The 19,939-nt window shown below is 33.3% G+C and overlaps 1 pseudogene across 1 annotated transcript in view; it reads right to left on the bottom strand.

The window, feature by feature from the left end:
• The window catches only part of LOC143226705 (alpha-actinin-like), a 39,742-nt pseudogene extending 20,534 nt beyond the window's left edge, over positions 1 to 19,208 (bottom strand). Inside the window, exons 1-3 of the transcript XR_013014715.1 lie at positions 18,595 to 19,208; positions 2,649 to 2,883; positions 1,399 to 1,485 (exon numbers count right to left, since the gene is read on the bottom strand). The product of XR_013014715.1 is annotated as an alpha-actinin-like (transcript). The remainder of the gene's footprint in view (positions 1 to 1,398; positions 1,486 to 2,648; positions 2,884 to 18,594) is intronic.
• Positions 19,209 to 19,939: the final 731 nt, after the last annotated feature.

Below are 19,939 nucleotides of genomic sequence, written 5' to 3' on the forward strand. Positions count from 1 at the left end.
GCTCCCTGCTGAGTTTCTATAATCTTTCTTAGTGTATGAGGATTGTGGTTTCCCATTGCCTGTTTCATTCTTCAGCTGCTTGAGCTATACACAACAGCAAGCAAGATATAAAGAATGAATGGCTTTTCTTAGTGAAACTGTATCCTGTTGACCTCATTTCCAAAGACAGTTCATTCTGAGACATGTAACTGCTTTTGACACTGACCTTTGCATTTATAGATTTTCACCTCTTACAACACACTGCAATTTAATTACCATGGCTGGAAAATAACTTGTTGCATGTCTCTTTCTGCATGCATTACCATGGTGACTAAAGTTGATCCATAGTATTAAGCACAAGGATACATTTGTCTTCAAAATTCTAAACCCTCAATCTGGACACAGCTTTATTATCTTATTGTATGAATATTTTACACTGGAGAACTGTTACAAAAGTAACAAATTTTCAGTGGCATTACACTACCTACATAATGCCAAACAATGTAGTTCTGATATATCTGTTCCACTATGATTGTATATCAGTTGTGATAGTCAGATGAGCTAATAATTTGCATATTCAAAATAATTTTAATATACAACATACAACTCTCCTTTGAAGATTATCTTGAAGTTAAATTTCTCCCTTGGAGTCCTTTCTGAATAAAAAAGTGATATAATGAAAATAAACCTTCCTTAAAGAAAAATAATTTATTCTAAGCGAGCAAAGCTAGGTGATAATTATACGTTTTTCCCATTTAGCTTTTTGTTAACAAAAAATCAGCTGATAATCAGCACTTTGATTTTATATTTTCAAATTATTTTATCAACTTAGCACATACTTCTCTATTGGATTATAATGGAAACATAAGTTAATACAACTTGATGTATAAACAACACGTTCAAAGTTTTTTCATACTGGAAACACTGTTTTAAAAAAAAGTTCCTTTTAATCTCTCATTCACACAGAAGTCACTACCTTAATTAGTATAAAACAGTTCCTTTGATTTATTTTTTTTAATCTTTAAAACAACTACTACTCAATCACGTTTTCTTGATTATCCTGAGGTAAGATTAAATTCAGAATTATTTATACTGGAAGTTTTATCACCAGAAGTTGTTTTAGTAGAATGCTCCTGAAGAAACTGTAGAAGTGAAACGTTAGATGTCCAATTATAGAAAAATAAAAAAATTTGGTATTATAAGGTCGTTTATTAGTAGTTTTAAAACATCTTCTAAACACCAATATACACTACATAAATTATATAACGTATGTGGATGTTTCTTTTGGATTTATAAATCTGTAAATCAAATTATTCAATAAATTAAGATGTTTTAAAATAAGCTAGTAAATGACACACACTCTTCATCTTTGTCAATACATCCAAGTGTTAGGTTTTAAAAGAAAAAATGACCATTTACCTTCCACAGAAATATCTTGAATGGCAAATCGAAGAATGATGGTCCAGATAAGACCTAAAGTCATCTTTACATTTCCATCCACAATTTCTGAAAATAGATTTTTTTTTTTAAATTTCCAAATCAAATGTAATACTTAACTTAATATTCCAGCTTGCAACATGGATATGTAGAAACACCAATCTTTATATTCTTAATTGTAAATAATTTTACAATAGCAATATTTTGATATATATATGCAGTTCAATCTATACTCATCAGGAAAACATAATTTTCACATTTAATATTACATAAAAGTAACAAAAGAAGTCCCAATAACTGGAAATAACAAAATCATACCTCATCCACCTCACACGTAAATATTTTCAGAGTTATAACATCATGTTGGGTGTTAAACAACACTGATTTTCTACTGTGTAATTTGCTTTTGAAATATATCCACAGACACCATACTTGTCAAAAATTAATAATCAATAATATACAAAAGAATATATTTACACGTCTTTTTCAGACTAAAATTATTTTTGCTGACTGACATTTACTATTAAAATAACGAATATCATATACTGCAAAACAAAACACATACTTTTACAAATCTAAACAACAATCTAATTAAATGTTCTTATAACCTTCATATACTTTAGCCAAACATGGACACAAATGAAATCCAAAGGATAGCAAAAATTCTCTATTTCAAGTTATTACAGATGAGTACAACATTTCCTTTGTAGGTATATCATAATTTATCGTGATTTCTGTAGTAAAACAATTATAATGTAAAAGCGTTTCACAACAAACTATACTACTTTGTTGACCATGTGTGTGAACAAAGATGTTTTAATTATTTTTAAATTTAAGCATGTTATCTTGAGAAAAACACAAAACAAACAGTATATAATTTTGTCATGATCCTAATAAAAATATTAACTATAATTTCCAACAGCACAGAAACTCCCTTTTCCTTCCAGAATGAACAACTTTAAAAAAAACCTGAAATGTCAGATTTTACTCTGCACAGGAAGTGTGTTGTTACTGAATAGCTTGTGGAAAAGTAGTGGCACTATACAGGATTATTTCTAAATTTTGACAAATTAAAATTTAGAACCTAGAAATACAAGTTTTGTTGCGGTTGTAGTCTCCATGGGAGCAATTTATTAAATTGTGAACAACAATTTTTAAAAAGGAAAAATAAATTCAGTTGCATTTTGTCTTATTTTCCATCAAGTATACTTGGAATATCTTAGCAAACTTACCCTCAGCTCCTATAGAAACAAGCTTTACACCCTTCCTTTCGATGAATTCCAAGCCTTTATTCACATTAGCAATTTTGTGGAAACGCATTTTGCCTCGATCTGGTCTAGGAAGAGTCTCCCCCGATATTACCTCCAACAATAACATAAGCTTCAGCCCATTTCGAAAATCGTCTTCAATATTTTCAATCTGGGTCCCAGCCTTCCGTAAATGTGAATTACACCATGCCGTGAAAGTCTAAATGAAGATATATTGGCATCACAAACTGTTAAATTTAAGCAACTTTCAAATATTAGCATCTCAAACAAAAACGAATGTGGTTATGACCAAAATTTTCTTTCAATATACAACCCTCATTTTACCATAAAATTAAAATAAAGGGACAGATTTTTGGAATATAATAAATGAAACGCTTTTAAATATCAACTTTACTACAACTGTAATGACAGTTTATATAAATATATTTTTATCTTCTGTGCTTATATTCAGTTGAAGTGACCCCAGATGAATTTACAGACACTTTATCAAAATACACATACTGGTTTATAACACTAATAACGTTCGCCCAGAAATTTTGCAAAAATTCTAACAAAACACAGAGCAAAAACATCTTAAAAAACAGACTTGTTCATGAAACCAACACTAAAAACCTTCGACCTCGATGGCTAAAGCTGGTAAAATCTGATAATAAAAAAAAAAGTGATTTCCGATTGTTAGATAAAATTCAATGTTCACCCATTTATTCTTCATATTATTCTTGTTTCCCAAAAATATAGAAAAAACTCCTGTGAAATTTTCATCTAAACCTACTGAAAAGAAATAAAAAACTCCTGTGAATATTTCATCTAAACCTACTGAAAAGAAATAAAAAAAACTCCTGTGAATATTTCATCTAAACCTACTGAAAAGAAATAAAAAAAACTCCTGTGAATATTTCATCTAAACCTAATGAAAAGAAATAAAAAACTCCTGTGAATATTTCATTTAAATCTACTGAAAAGAAATAAAAAACTCCTGGGCAGAACTATTTTATGTCGATTTTTGAAAGAGAAATTATATCAGTTTTGTTTTTTTCACCTGTACTGACTACTGACGAAGTTTCTTTGCAAAGCGATTCAAACACCGAAGACTACAGCAAAAACGGCTTGGTATAGTGCACTAAAATTCACGCACAGCTACTAAACAAAGTCCAGCAACTGTTGTAGGACTACTTTTAAGTTGATTCTTGAAAGCCGAAATTCCCACCCTATAAAATTTTCTAAGTTCTCCGCTACCAACATAAGCTCTTTGAAGCCATTTAAGCATCGTAGAAATGTAGAAGTTATTTAAGCACTGCTATACTAGTTGAAAAGGCTTTATTTTATAAGAGTAAGCAATCTGTATTTATAACACTGTCCTCAGCTTTGTTATTATTATTTATTTTAGTTTTAAAAGCCAACAAAAGTAATGGCTACGAATATTTTATTGAAACCTAGTCAATAATAATGAATACAGTATCGAGTATACTATAGGTAGTTTTAAAATTAATTCAAGCGCCTTCATTTTTTCGTCCGGAGAATTTTTTCTAAGTCCTTCATTTTCCTTCATTGAAAAATATCCATTGTTTTACAAATGTGCATTAATTGAAAAAAAAGAATTGTCCAACTTATAGCACATTAATTGGAAACTGTTAGTTGAAGATTCATCATTTCTCGAGTTCGCTATTCTACTTTGTCTCTACAAGGTTTTCTGCGACTATTTCAGTAAGATTTCTAACAGCAGATGATTACCATAGTAACTTTCTCTTCCCTTGTGAGTGTTGATTTATTATACTGGTTTTCGTACTTCACTGGATTGTGAATGTGTATTTTAGTATAATTACCTTTTACCTTTTTTATTATCATTCATATTTTTGCTTCACAAGCCTACAGCAAAATCAGCTAGTTTTTTTTTTGCACCAGAACCTATACAGGTGTACTATATAAAACGGTGCGAACCTCCATAACCTATTTAAAAAGTTTTAGTTACGTGGCTATAAATACAAAATATATGAGATTTTGTTTTGAGCGGCTAAAGCTGATAAGTACTGTAAACATGAAGTCTTCCAGCCTAGTTTGGTTACTTTTTTAATATACTCACTAGATTAGGCCTAAAAATATAATAATCGGGTTTTGATTCATCTGTTTCTCTATTTTTTTTACTATCCCTTTTCCTTTTTTTATTTTAACAGTTTCTAAATATTTTGGTAAAATAAAAATTGAGACATAAATGATATCATTTTATAGTCACTTCAGAATATTATCAATAGATGAATAATATTGTTTATAGTCATATCAGCATAAAATGAAGATGTAACAATGTTGCAAAATATGTTGTAACAGGGTAGTTTTGTCTGTTATCATACATATATATATATATATATATAGTATTATTCTTTCAATCACATTCACTAAAAGTAACCAAGAAACATAACGTTTAGAGCGACAGGGGAAGAAGTGTGGCGAGGCTAGTTGAAACCTGCTGACGAGATATACTTACTCTCAAACTAAGGGAAATGTTTTGAGTTACGGTTTACACACTTGAAAATTGTGTTTAATTAATAATAAATAGAAAAATTATTTTACGTCTTTTGTGCTCTTCAGTAAACCGCACCAAAAATCTATTTTTATTATTATTTTTGGTGGATGCCTCTTCCGTTGTATTTCAGGCTTATAACACCATCACAACAATAAAATAACTCATATTTCACACTGAGTAAAAGATTGTTTATTTTTGAATTTCGCGCAAAGCTACACAAGGGGCTATCTGCGCTAGCCGTCTCTAATTTAGCAGTGTAAAACTAGAGGGAAGGTAGTTAGTTATCACCACCCACCGCCAGCTCTTAGGCTACCCTTTTAATTAAGAATGTTATTTCCTGAAGCACGCTTGGAAGTTATTGAAAATATAATCATACTTAATGAATGTGAAACACTGTAACAGTGGCGACGTACATTATGAAATGGTTAAACCCTGTTTTGTAAGTTCGTAAAATAAAACACATATTAAATATGTGTCATTTCACGTATATTCTAACGTTGAAAATATATTGGCATATTAACTTCATAAAAACCAAATACTTTTTTACAGAGGGCTGACTAAGTACGTTATAAGACAATGAGTTTGGAGCCTCATTATATCGTTGTCCATGTCGCAACATTCGATTATCGTCAAAATAATCCTACGTCATAATTTTCATTGGAAAGGCTCCGTCCACTCCATGTTTTCATAATACATTTAGTGTGCGAGGGCAATGTTTTCCAGTGTTCATTTCAATTGTCTGATTGTACAGGCGTTGCATCCAGTCACTTGACCGATATGTTTTGGTATGTAACAAAATTAATACCTGTGTCACTCTTTAGCCATTACAGGTGAGCGACCGTTATACTGGAGATATAAAGGGAAGCCTAGTATTGGTCTTATTTCCAGACAAATATTCTTACTGATTATGTTTGGAAGCCTACTCTTGGTAATGATTCCAGACAAACATCCTTGCTGAGCATGTTTGGAAGCCTAATTTTGGTATTGATTCCAGACAAATATTGTTAATGATTATGTTGCGTACTGTTGCCTGAGCAACGTGGACATATTTAGTCACTATTTTTTTGTGTTTTTTTTTTAAAGTCGCACAAAGCTACTCGAGGGCTATCTGTGCTAGCCGTCCCTTATTTAGCAGTGTAAGACTAGAGGGAAGGCAGCTAGTCATCACCACCCACCGCCAACTCTTGGGCTTCCCTTTTACCAACGAATAGTTGGATTGACCGTCACATTATAACGCCCCCACGGCTGAAAGGGTGAGCATATTTGGCGCGAAGGGAATGCGAACCTGCGACCCTCTTTAGTCACTGACCTGTGTGTTCATGGATTTTTCTTCAGTTACAAGATATTTACTGCGACTTGTTGCAGATGTCTCTTTCTGGATGGTCCTCCAAGCCGACTAAGTTCTTTGGTTTTCCAGAGTCATTAAGTGCAAAGGATATTTCCATCCTTTAACTTCCAAACCACTAATCTGAACACACCTTTATGATATGGGCATTTTGCATCAGGAAGGGCTGTTAGATACCGTTCCCAAGAGCGGTAACTTTTTTTGGTATGAAACTTCCTATAATACGTTGAATAAATGTTTAAATGTAGTTCCGATAAATTCCGTTCCACCACGACTGTATTTTCCAGCTGATTTGCGCTTTTAAAATCGTTTCAATATTTGATAATCAATGTTGAATTTGACACCTTAGTCGAAAAAGTTAAAAAAAATCAGACATTTTCTTCTTTCATTTCACTAAAACAAAAGTTTAACTTCAAAAATATAATGACATCAAACAGGACAAATTTATCGCAAGTAGACAGCATTATTTATCTAGAAATGTTCATGCTATGGCACTCCAGAAGAAATGTTCATGCTATGGCACTCCAGAAACATGTTGAAATGAAGAAACCTTCAGCAAATGACTAATGAAAAACAAAGCAGGAAAAAAACATGTTTGTTTCTGAGTACCAGCAAAAAACAAAACAAAAAACTTAGTACTGGACAGCAACATATATTATCTAAAGTTATATATTGAAAGGAAGAAATTTCTAATGAGGTCACAGTGTCTTAGGGTCTGCAATCTTTATACCTTCTTTTAATAGGCCTCTCTCAGATGCCTCCTACTGACCACAGTTTGGCACAATTTTTCACTCTTTCCAACTCTAACACTACTGTTTTTTTCCACCTCTAACACTACTGTTTTTCCAACTCTAACCCTACTGTTTTTTCCAACTCTAACCCTACTGTTTTTTCCAACTCTAACCCTACTGTTTTTCCAACTCTAACACTACTGTTTTTCCACTCTACCCTCATCCCTATCCCACCACTAGCTTCACAACCACCATCACTAACTTTACCTTCAATCCCTTTTACCATTTACTACCTCATCTGTTATATTTTTTATCTCTTTGGACCTTCTTTGCAGTAATGAAAATTCAAAGCAAGCAGTAGATTTATTTAAAAACAAATCAAAGCGATGGAAGAAAAGACTGATTTCCTAATTACTTCTTTTGAAATCTTTGAAGATTTCACAGCAAAGTTTGTTTGTTTGTTTGTTTTTTGAATTTCGCGCAAAGCTACTCTAGGGCTATCTGCACCAGCCGTCCCTAATTTTGCAGTGTAAGACTAGAGGGAAGGCAGCTAGTCATCACCACCCACCTCCAACTCTTGGGCTGCTCTTTTACCAACGAATAGTGGAATTGACCGTCACATTATAACGCCCCATGGCTGGGGCGAGCATGTTTGGCGCGACGGGATGCGAACCCGCGACCCTCAAATTACGAGTCGCACGCCTTAACCCACCCCTGGCCATGCCGCTCCCAGCAAAAGAGTGAATGATAACATCAAAATCAACTTGTTTTACACATGTTGGTAGCTGTCACACTGGAATGGTCGACCAGTTCTGTGGGCCTCTGGTGCATGATATAATATTTTCTTCAATTATTGTCAGGTGCGATGAAAGGGCTTACATTTTAAAAGCTGGCTTCCACTTTTAAGTATCTAAAGTTCCGCCGTGGTCTTAATCAGACTCTGACCAAAAAAACAGCAGGGTGCGATGGCAGTCAGAAGACCTGAGTGACAGAATTAGTCCACCTAAAAGTATTTCCTTCTGTTCTGTGGAGAAAATTATCAGAAGAACACTCTTGTCATAGTTCCTTAATCTAGCTTATTGTAATATTTCGGTACGATAAAGAAAGGTTATACCCTGCAGAATCTGTGAAAAACAACAACAACAAAAGACCAAAGACTCTGTTCTTTGACAACTTCAAGTGAGGATTCACCAGATGAGGCCAACAGGATGAAATATTATAATATCTCAATTCATGAAAGGGACTTCCTGAAAGGTTTGACAAAGAACATATTTTTATATCTCAATTCATGAAAGGGACTTCCGAAAGGTTTGACAAAGAACAAAACCAAGGGTTTGCTCTTGCTTAGTATTGCGAATTTTTTGTTTAATTTTTGCACAAAGCTACGCGAGGGCTATCTTGGTCCGCTGTTTTTAATTGAGCACTAGTACACTAGAGGGAAGGCAGCTATTTCCACCCACCTCCAACTCTTGGGTTACTATTATACCAACAAATAGTGGGATTGACCATAACCATATAATGTCCCTAAAGACTAAAAAAGTTAGCATGTTTGGTTGCGAGATTCGAACCTGGGACCGTAGATTGCGAGTGTAGCGCCCTAATCCGGTTACGTCAATTGTTAATATTCTGGAAGCTAAAGAGAAGATTTTGGATCTGTGGTGTTCATCCTCACAACTTATCAAAATGGGTGATTCAGAGACTAATTTGGAATCTATCTTTAAACGTGTTTAGTATTGTAGAAGGCCGAACTGTACCTTTGCTTTATATGTTTACTATAAATTATTTGTTTATGGTTCTGGGACTGTATATACTTCTATTCTTTATCACATTATGTGTTGAATTTGTAACAATTTCTAGTTTAAATTAGTTGTCTGGTACAAACAATTTTATTTAAAGTTTCCTACAATAATTGAACTACAAGGAATTAAAAAAATTAACATGCATTTTGTTTTCAAAAATAGGAAGCAATTAAACAACTTTATATTTTTATTTTGATTTAAATATTTCTTATGTGTCTTATTTATTGTTACATAGTCCTCACTAGATGGCAGCACAATTTCCAGTCCAAAATATCCATTTTATGTGGAAAGATACAAAGTGTCTCGATGTGTGCTGCCTGGCAAGAAAAAGAATACTTAAAGAAATTTTAATTTAAAATTAATTTAATTTAGGAAATGAAAATTTAATCTGAATGAACTATAAAACCATAAAAAAGCGATAGGAAATAACTCGACTTATTTATACGTGAAAATATAAATAAAATACCAGGTAACAAATTATTTTCTTATTTTATCGAGATTCATAATTTTCTGTGCTGGTTATGGTATCTTATATTAACAGTTTTTCGTTCTTACCTCAAAGATGTTTGTTTGGGTACCTAACTGACGAGTCGCACAACCAACTGTATAAATCTAGCTTTAAAAGTATGTTTCTAGCCCAAGGTTACATGCAAAACCAAAGGAACACACGTACATAAACCGAATATTCCCTGGTCACTACAAGTCTGTTACGCAAAATTAGACATTTTTTTTAATTTGGAGAAAAAACAAATTGATATAGTTTTTCTGCCGTATTCTTTTACTCTTTAATAATTTTCCATTCATATCTGCCAAACTTATATGAAGTAGATTATAGTTCTCTTTGACTTCCAGTAACCCTAAATATTATCCATGTATTACTCTCGTCTTCTATATATCTGTATTGTCTTCAGTAAAAGTCAACACGAATCGATATCATCATTGTATTAGAAACAGCATTATTTAGTGCTCGTGTTCATTTTCTCGATCTTGCAGTTTAGTTTATCTGCTGTTGTTTTTCATTCCACTGTATTCAATAAAAGTCCTCTCTATAACCAAATTAATTTTAAAACACGAGTTTTGTGTCTAGTTTTTACTATCTTAAAATCTGATCGTTGTTGTAAAAGTTGGTAAAAGATACATTATAGGAATATTGAAAAGGCTATATATATATGTCTGAACCAGCACGCGCTTGCTAGACAGTCGTGAGACTGTGTGATCACATTCCTCCTAAATGTGTCATTGAATCTGCTCACACAACAAACTAAAATAGCAAGTGCTAATATTTAGATACTAGCAGTTGCGCCCACTCTCTCTTCTACCCAGACTCTATAGCATATACTCCATATATGGTTGGGTAGTACTGTAGAATGAATAGATAAAGGTATCAAGTTTCGTGGAGTAAACGTTTAGTTATAAAACGAAAACTCTTGTATAAAACTGTGAGAAACCTTGCTGTGATTACAAGGAAAAAAAAATTCAGGAAAATACCTAAAATGAAAAAGACTGACTCATAGAGAAAATTAAAACATGTCCACAGCGACACCTAGTACTGGAATAGAAAGTGTAGGCGGTAGATAAATTACTTATCTCTGCATCTTTCCAGATTTTCTGTATACTGTTCACTGGGTTTTCCTTCATATAAAGAAAACTTTTCTAAAGAAATGAATTTAAAGAAATTCTGTGTTCAACTGACATATATCACGCCGTAAAAAAGTAACGTGATTGGTATAAATAAGAGCACGTGATATGGAAGGATAAGTTACACATCAGAAATAGGGCTAGCATTCTTTACACGTGAATGTTTTTCTATAAAAATCATAAAACAATGTTTACACACGTGTCATAAAACATATTAACATGTATTAAAAATAAATTAATAAAAAACTACCAAGCAGTGGGCGACACTTGTCATAATTAACTTCTCAATTGTTTTTTTCCTTCCCAACCGCAACACTGGATAAATAGTTAACGACATATTATGAGGATTTGATGGTTAACACTAAATATTAAATAAAGTAAACAAAGAAAAAAAGGATGCTTCCAGTTCTGTACTGTATAAAGTTCGGAGATAATCTACAAAGTGTGTGTTTTTTTTTTTATTACAAACCAAAAATCACTTATCAAAATATTAGAAATATTTATTTTTGTTTCTCCTGTGTATAGATATTTTTATCGTTTTTCAAACAATGTTTTCAAACATCAAGGCCCGAAACAAAATTCTTATTGTTTGAGGACTGAATTCGTGCTGAACCACAAGGGGGCCTCTTTTGAGGAGATATATTAGCTTTTTAAGGAAAGTACTCGGTATTTAACAAGTATTAAATAAGAAACATTTTTCGAAACTTTAAATTTGCAAAACTGTTTTTTTGTTAGTTTTTATATAAATCTAAAATAACCTTCTAAATGATTGAAAACTTCAAACTAAAACTCCTAGAAACAGTTTGAAAACAAAGCAGCTTTCAATATCTCGTTTCCATGAAGTGACAATTTTGGTTTTATGTAAAAATAGAAGTTACATGGAAACGTCATCATAAACTGCTTTACTTTTGAAGAAGAACCTGGTGGTCTTAATGGATCGATGTGATTGATGTAGGATGTTACGATTAGCTCAAGCGGTGATCCTTAAATGGTAATCATAACTTCCCTATACAAAACCAAGCCACCAGTTGTCTGACACACTCAAGCGCGATTTTATTTTTACTTAATGTACATAGCTTATGTAAAATATTGCTTTTATCTTGAGCTATCTTGAAAGAAGCTCAAAATAAGGAAACTGAGGAATGCTTTAAGTACTGCTCATTATATTTAAAACTGAAAATAAAGTAAATGGATGATATATGAAACCATTATCTGGAAAGGAGTGACAATAATAAAATTAATAAAACTCACTATGGAAATATTTTCCTGAAACTTTATACTAAATATACATTAGTGTAGATGTGTGTTTAAAAATGTCTTGTCGAGCTATCTGCTGTGTCAAAGGAAAAGAATCAAATCCGATTGTAGCGTTGTAAATCTGTAGACTTACCGCTGTTCCAAACAAAATTTATTTGTTTGTTTGTTTTTAATTTCGCGCAAAAACCACGAGGGCTATCTACGCTAACAAATTTAGTAAACCAGGTTCTGTTATAGCAGGTTGATAAATGTATTCCATTTCTGTAGCATCTCAAATTAAAATTAAAATTTTCTTGAAATCAAGTATTGGCTTCTTCAATTGTATTCGTAATTGGTTAAAATGTGGATGGTTTCACCTTGGAATTTTGAGTAGGAGGCGCTTTGAAATTTCTGTAACTTTTGTTTGTTTGTTTTTTTTTAATTTCGCACAAAACTACTCAGGGCTATCTGTGCTAGCCGTCCCTAATTTAACAGTGTAAGACTAGAGGGAAGGCAGCTAGTCATCACCACCAACCGCAAACTCTTGGGGTACTCTTTTACCAACGAATAGTGGGATTGACCGTCACATTATAACGCCCCGGCTGACAGGGCGAGCATGTTTGGCGCGACGGGGATGCTTCTGTAACTTTATTTATTTAAATCTTTTCTTAGATCTAACTTGTACGTTATTATGTATTCATTTGTATTTACATATCACTAATTTAAAACAATATTTTACATTGTATTTCCAGACAATTTTGTTGTGGTGGGGCAGTGGTAAAGTTTCGTATTTACAAACATCAGATCACAGATTCGATTCCCTCGGTGCACACAGCAGATAGCCACAAATGGCTTTGTTACAACAAAACATGCAACAAGATCGATCATTGCAGTTTGAAAGTTTTTGATAATTTTATAGTTTAGAAAGTCGAGCAAAATTAACGTAATGATAAATTCTGTTTCCTTTACAAACATTCAGATAAATCGTTTTAATTTAACAAACTGTTACATTTTGTTGCTAAAAGTCTACTTTGTAAAGCAGTAATATAGGCGATAGTGCAGTGGTTAACATTTTCTAATGCATTTAAATTTATTAATTTTGATAATAGGTTCAATTTGCTGATGAAACACAGCGCAGTAAGATTAGAATTGTACTAGGAGTAAACTTTAGCTTTCAATTTCGTTATACATTTTGCTGCTTGACAGCAAGGTTGAATTTTGTTTTAATAATGCATTATGTATGACGCTGCATTCTAATATAGAAACATTTGATTTGTAGAATAAAACTGATAATTCTGATGGCTGTGCTGATCGAGAGACTGAGATGCAACGTTTCTGAAACAGTAGATAAAGTAAAACCAGTTCAAATTTAGGACAATAACTAGGCCTAGCACAATAACGAAACTAAACAGATAACTTTTTTGATGAAATAGTGATTTTAGTAGAATACGGGGAATTTATAAGGTAAAAGTGACATAAACAACATTTCTGGGTAACTTTCATACTGGTAATTTCAAAAGTGTAGAACAGAATTTTAGTCTGTTATTTTGTATCTTACAAAATAAATAATATTTTCTTTGTTCCTACGTAAACAGAAAAGTCACAGCGGAGACTATTCACAGCTAGAACACACGAGTACTATCTTTTATTAAGACGTTTTAGGTCTTACGCACTTAAGAGTTAGTCATCTTTCGACCATTAAGTTTGACAAGAGCAAGAAAATGAATATTAAAACAAACCATCCACCATGCTTCAAGATAGCTTTAATAGTAAGACTCTGGAATTAGCCTATCAGTTCATGACTGTTAAATATTAGAAACAAACACAATATATTAAAAAGAGAGAGGTAGGCTCACCTTTCTGACAAGTAGAACCCTAACACTGTATTTGTTTGTTTGTTTGGAATTTCGCACAAAGCTACTCGAGGGCTATCTGTGCTAGCCGTCCCTAATTTAGCAGTGTAAGACTAGAGGGAAGGCAGCTAGTCATCACCACCCACCGCCAACTCTTGGGCCTCTTTTACCAACGAATAGTGGGATTGACCGTCACATTATACACCCATGGCTGGGCGAGCATGTTTAGCGCGACGTAGGCGCGAACCTCGGATTACGAGTCGCACGCCTTACGCGTTTGGCCATGCCGGTTCCTCCTAACACTGTAAAGACATTAATCTGAAATTTACAAGCTCGACAAACACCAGATGTGTCAATATTTAAATATTACACACATGGTACTTTATGTAGGTGGCAAGGGTTATATATCACTACGATACATCTCGCTCGTTGTCTGGAATAAAACCTCGTTTCTCTCCTAACTCATGAAACACTGAATACGTAATTACAAAAGCTTTACATTTAATTATATTTTTTTCTAAGGTTTGGATATGCTGTGTAAGATTCGCGCTATTCTTTTACGGTGTATTCTTTTTTTTAATTTTAAGCTTTCCCAAGTAAAATATACATACATATAACATTGGTGTGTTTTCTTCTAGCGACGCCACATCGGGCTATCTGTTGAGTCCACCGGAGGAATCGAACCCCTGATTTTAGCGTTGTAAATCTGTAGACATTCCTTTGGCGGGCATAACGTTGGTTAATACAACACTATGTAACACGTAACTCATTAGAAATATTAATCAGTAGTTAATTAAATCAAATTCACTTTGAGTAATGTTGTTGTTTATTTAAATCATGAATAATATAACTATGAAAGAAATAAATCAATATTCCATGTCGGCCCAAATTTTGACCATTTGGAAATCTTTTTAAATATATTTGAAGATGGATTAAATATAATTGGAGATATGTTACATGCAACTGAAGATGAATTAAATACAATTGGAGATATGTTACATGTAACTGAAGATGAATTAAATACAATTGGAGATATGTTACATGTAACTGAAGATGAATTAAATATAATTGAGATATGTTGCATGTAACTGAAGATGGATTAAATATAATTGGAGATGTGTTGCATGTAACTGAAGATGGATTAAATATAATTGGAGATATGTTGCATGTAACTGAAGATGGATTAAATGTAATTGGGTTAAGACAGCAATGACCTTATCTTTTTAACATCTTCGTTTACTTTTTACAGACAAACAGAATGAAGTCACTAAATGCCGAATGCTGCCCGAATCTACGACCTATCTAGTTTTATCTGAAGATATCATTGGTTTACACATGAACAAGTAACTACTACAGTCAGTATGAGCTGGGTTGTTATAAGATTTGAAAAAAAACAGACTTAAATAAATATTTATAAATAATAGTCTGCTCTTCTAAGATACGTTAAAATTATAGGTTTTCAAGATTTTGTCAAACATCGAGAACAATGTGTAATTTATTTCTTTTCTCTTTAACTTTACATAAAAAGCACGTTCAGAATTGGTATAAATTTAGGACTCCTCTAAAGGGCATCGTATAATGCTACGAGGCCAAAGTATTGGTAGTTTGAATGAAAGCCACTGTCAGTTCCAGCCACTGGTTTCATATATACACATAGACATAGAGAGGTCGGAAGCAAAAGGCGGTAGCAGAGGGCACATTATCCGCGTTTTTGGGGAGCGTCTTATACAGTAAAATACCAAAAGTAATATAAATACAGTAATAGAAAATTTAATGTTACATGCAAAAAATAGTGGACTGTCACTGCTCTGACAGCCGTTATGAGTGAGCAACGCATTGATCTACGATGCAAGGAAGTCTTGGACAGATACACCATAAAGATTTTCACATTCCACTGTAACTTGACTCAGAGACTTTCCATAGTAGGAAGTCAAACGTAACAACAACAAAATTATTGACTGGAGTTTGATAGAATAATTTATTGGTTAAATATAAAATAAGCATTTGCTTTTTTCTGTTGTACTCTGCTCGCTTATGTTTTTTTGAGCGCTTCCTATTCTGGGTTCAAGAGTAATGAAAGTTGATCTGGGTTCACGAGTAATGAAAGTTGACACAACACTGTTAATCTGTTGATGTTGATTGTGAGAAAAATCAAATAATTCCCTGTGAAGATATACATTACAAAAACACAACAGTGATGGACATATTCCCAATGAACTAGAAGATCATCTGTCACAACGATAACCACAGACCTTAGTTTATTTTTCTATGTACAAAAATGCTAGACGTCAAACCTAGACATATATAAATATATTATTTTTTTTTTAATACGCCATTTGATAATTCGTAATAATCGTATGGAAACTAGAATTAATAATTACTCATTAAAATGAGTAGTTGGAATAATAATTGAGTATCCTATGTTGAGTTTCCAACAGTGACCAGTCGTAAGTTTTAGCTGGAATCAGTGGCGTATTTAAAAGAAGCTAGAGTGGGCTCAGCCCCAGGGCCCTGTCTTAATGAGGGCCCACTAATAATTTTATTCTATATAAAATTACATGGGATGTATGTAGGCCCACAAAATTATTAGACCCTGGGCCTACACAACCTTAAATTCGCCACTGACTGGAATATGTGTTATTCCGCTCTCAATCATAAAACTACTGCAGACTAATCACCAAAAGATGTGGTTTGAGTGTCAATTCTCTCTTAGTCACATAATGGTTGGAGCGAGTCATTTCGTTCCCTGTCATAAAATTGATGCTGCGAGCAGGTGTTATAGATTTTGACTGGAGGGTATCATTTCACTAATCTCATTCATAAAGACAAAATTATTTAGTTTTTAGTTTTCAGGTTAGCTTTTGAAAGGTGATTCCAGTATTATATTTTAAGTTCAAAAGACGGTCATTTAATGTTTCATCCCTTAGGGCTAACCCTAAAATTAGCGTCCAAATGAAAACCATTAAAGCCTGGTTAATTTTTTATTTTATTTTCAGACATTGTCTCAACCTACTGTATTGCATCTTCAAGATGCTGTAATTAGGGTTGAAAACAGTACATCATCCTTCTTTGTTAACCACTGGTGGTGCCTGATAATGCAGGTCTCTTTTGGAAATAACTGTAATGTAACCTTGATATCTGAGAGATTCAAATATCACCATTTGGTATAATTATTAGTAATGAAAAATACAATGCCATATGCCATCGGTCCATTATGTAGTACATTGATTTATTATAAATTGTTCAACAAAGTGTATTTATAAGATTGTATTGAAAAATATTAAAATTAATTATATCTTGAAAATCACTACAGTTTTTCAACTGTTGAACTGTAAACTTTCATAAAAATATTCCAAAATAATGTTTTAAATTACTGGGCCTTTAAGTGTACAAAGTAGATCGTTTTATTTGTTTTCTATATTTATACGAAACAGTTCATGCTGAGCCCATTTATATATAAATAAATAAATATATATATATATATATATATACGTTGCGTGAAACAAAGAGTCGTAAAGCTGGTATGAATAGGTCTCCAAGCTGAGAACAAAGGCCACGAAACTATCAATGCATCGCTGTTCTGAATTAAAGTGCTGACACAAACGTCCAATTCAAGTAACGATTCTGCACCTTTTGTTTTGTTTTTCCACAAATAAAACATTGACAAAGTAACTTAAGATCACATTTTTTATAACCAATGCAGATTAAACTGACGTAATACTATACTATAACAATAAAGCAACGCCAAGTTTAAAATTAAAATCCACACGGTCTAGATTTTCATCTGTATTCAAACTCTAAGAGCTTTTCAGGGTTCCCTTGATCAAATACAAATGCTTATTCATCGAAAGTTCCTAAGTTCAAGTATCTTTGAACTATTTTTACTTGAATTGTAGGAGGAGTCACTAAAATCCTCAAAAGGGCTTTATCACGCTTATCTGAGAGATACAATTTGAACTGTTTCGGGTTTCATGTGATGTAAAACGTGGAAAAGATTAGTCTAATAATGATCTGTGATATTATTCTGTTGAAAAGGTTAATAAAATAACGATTGGTTACGTTATTATACGATAAACATTTGCCAAACGACATCTGGTTATATTACCCTATGGTGAACATTAATACGGTAATAATTAGTTATATTATTTTGTGGAAAAGATGCTTCTAACAATGATTGGTTGTATTATTTTGTGGAAAAGGTTATCTTAAATGACTGGTTATATAATTCTAACATCACAAATCTATTAAATACTAAAATTTAAAACTGATTAAGAATCTACACATACGTGTTGCAGAGGTCGCTACATATATTTACCATTGTTTCTCGATGCTTAAAAAGTCACACTAAGTTTCAAAAGGTTGAGAGAGACTCTTGGTTCAAGGTCATTTTAAGCCTCAAAACCATTACATACGTTTATAGGTCTTTATTCGATAAAATATTATCATAGTTCTGTTATCGTTCACTTTAGGGCGAATAAATACAAATAACGTATTAATTTATTATGTCCTTCTATGGAAATCAATGTGATAATAGCCCAGCCGCATCAAAAGCCTACAGATGTTCGATTACAGTAAGAACAGTGTGTACGCGAGTTTGTATAAAATTGCAATTTTGTTTTAAAATTCGTTTGTGCGGAAACAGCCTAGGCTATACTCAGAAGTCTCTCTAAGTTCAGGTATGAATCACGGAAGAGTTTCAAAACTTGCATTAATAAAGTTAATATTACACATCACCAACTGAACTTGTACCAATAAACTAGAACTTAGCTAAAAAACATTTTAAACCAAACCTTCCGCTGTTGTTTCTCCCAAGCGGGATCTAATAATCCCTCGCGTTCCCATTCTTCCTCTTGATCCATGTATCCCTCATTGAAGGATTCGTTGTACATATCGGGATTGGCCATTTTCAGTTCACTCGGTAATCTAAACGTTTATTATAACGCTACTTGCTTGCGAGTTAGAAAACAAGTCCGTTGAGTCTCCCGCTAAGGACTGAAACGGAGACGAAATAACTCTTCTAACGGAAACCACAGCCCAGAAAAATCCCAAGCGGGAATGCAGTCAGTCAGTCAGTCAGCTAGTAGGCCTAGCTACTGGTCGTGTCTAACTCAGTCGATCTTCGAAAATGAGACCGCCGCTCGTGCCGCCACGCGCTCGGCATACTAGTTTAGGTGCGGAAGACAAGGATCTTCTTACTACTGAAACGACTCTATACTATTAGGTTTACAGAGGGGTCGCAAAGAGGGGCGCGGCTAGGTTTAGAGTTAGAGTCTTCCAACCACAGTGCTCTTCTTCGTTTTACACTGTTATCCCTTTCTGATCTTAAGATTAGCAGATATTTCTTTGCTAATAGGCCTACACGAAGCTACTGTGACGTGACCTTATGTAGCCTTACCTCTTGCGTGAATTATCTAAAATAAAATAATTAAAAGCCACAACTAAAAAATGTGTACTTATAGAAACAGAAATGTAAACAAAATTTGTTTGTTAGGTTAAACCTTAAAAATAGTTCGAAAAAAATAACTCAGGTGATACAGTTTTTTGTGTGTTTTTTTTAAGTGTGGTAATCCAAATGAATCCTGATTATACCGAAATGGATTAATTATCTAACTAGATCTCTTGTCCGTGCTGAAGCTAAAATGTTTTATATTTATAAAACTAATCCTACGGTCTGAGGCCCTGCACGGCGAGGTGGGTTAAGGTATTCGAGTCGTAATCTGACGATCGCGGGTTCGAATCCCGTTGTTACACCAAACACGCTTCGTGAGGGACGTTATAATGTGACAGTCAAACCCACTATTTGTTGGTAAAAGAGTAGCCCAAGAGTTGGCAGTGGGTGGTGATGACTAGTTGCCTTCCCTCTACTTTCATACTGCGAAATTAGGGATAACTGGCGCAGATAGCCCTTGAGTAACATTGCGCGAAACTCAAAGCAAACAAACAATCCTACTGCATGAAAGAGTGAAGAACTTTAACACTTACTTTCGAAACCTCATTAACATTTTATTTATATTTTTTTCCATGTAAGATACTAAATTACTCTTACCTAGTAACTGAAAGATTGTGTTACAACTTACACCCCAATAAACCAATTAAAAATGCGTTAAAGCATACATCGTGGTTAATCGATCTGAG

Source organism: Tachypleus tridentatus, chromosome 9 (assembly GCF_004210375.1).
Source record: "Tachypleus tridentatus isolate NWPU-2018 chromosome 9, ASM421037v1, whole genome shotgun sequence".
In the NCBI taxonomy this organism is placed as follows: Eukaryota; Metazoa; Arthropoda; class Merostomata; order Xiphosura; family Limulidae; genus Tachypleus; species Tachypleus tridentatus.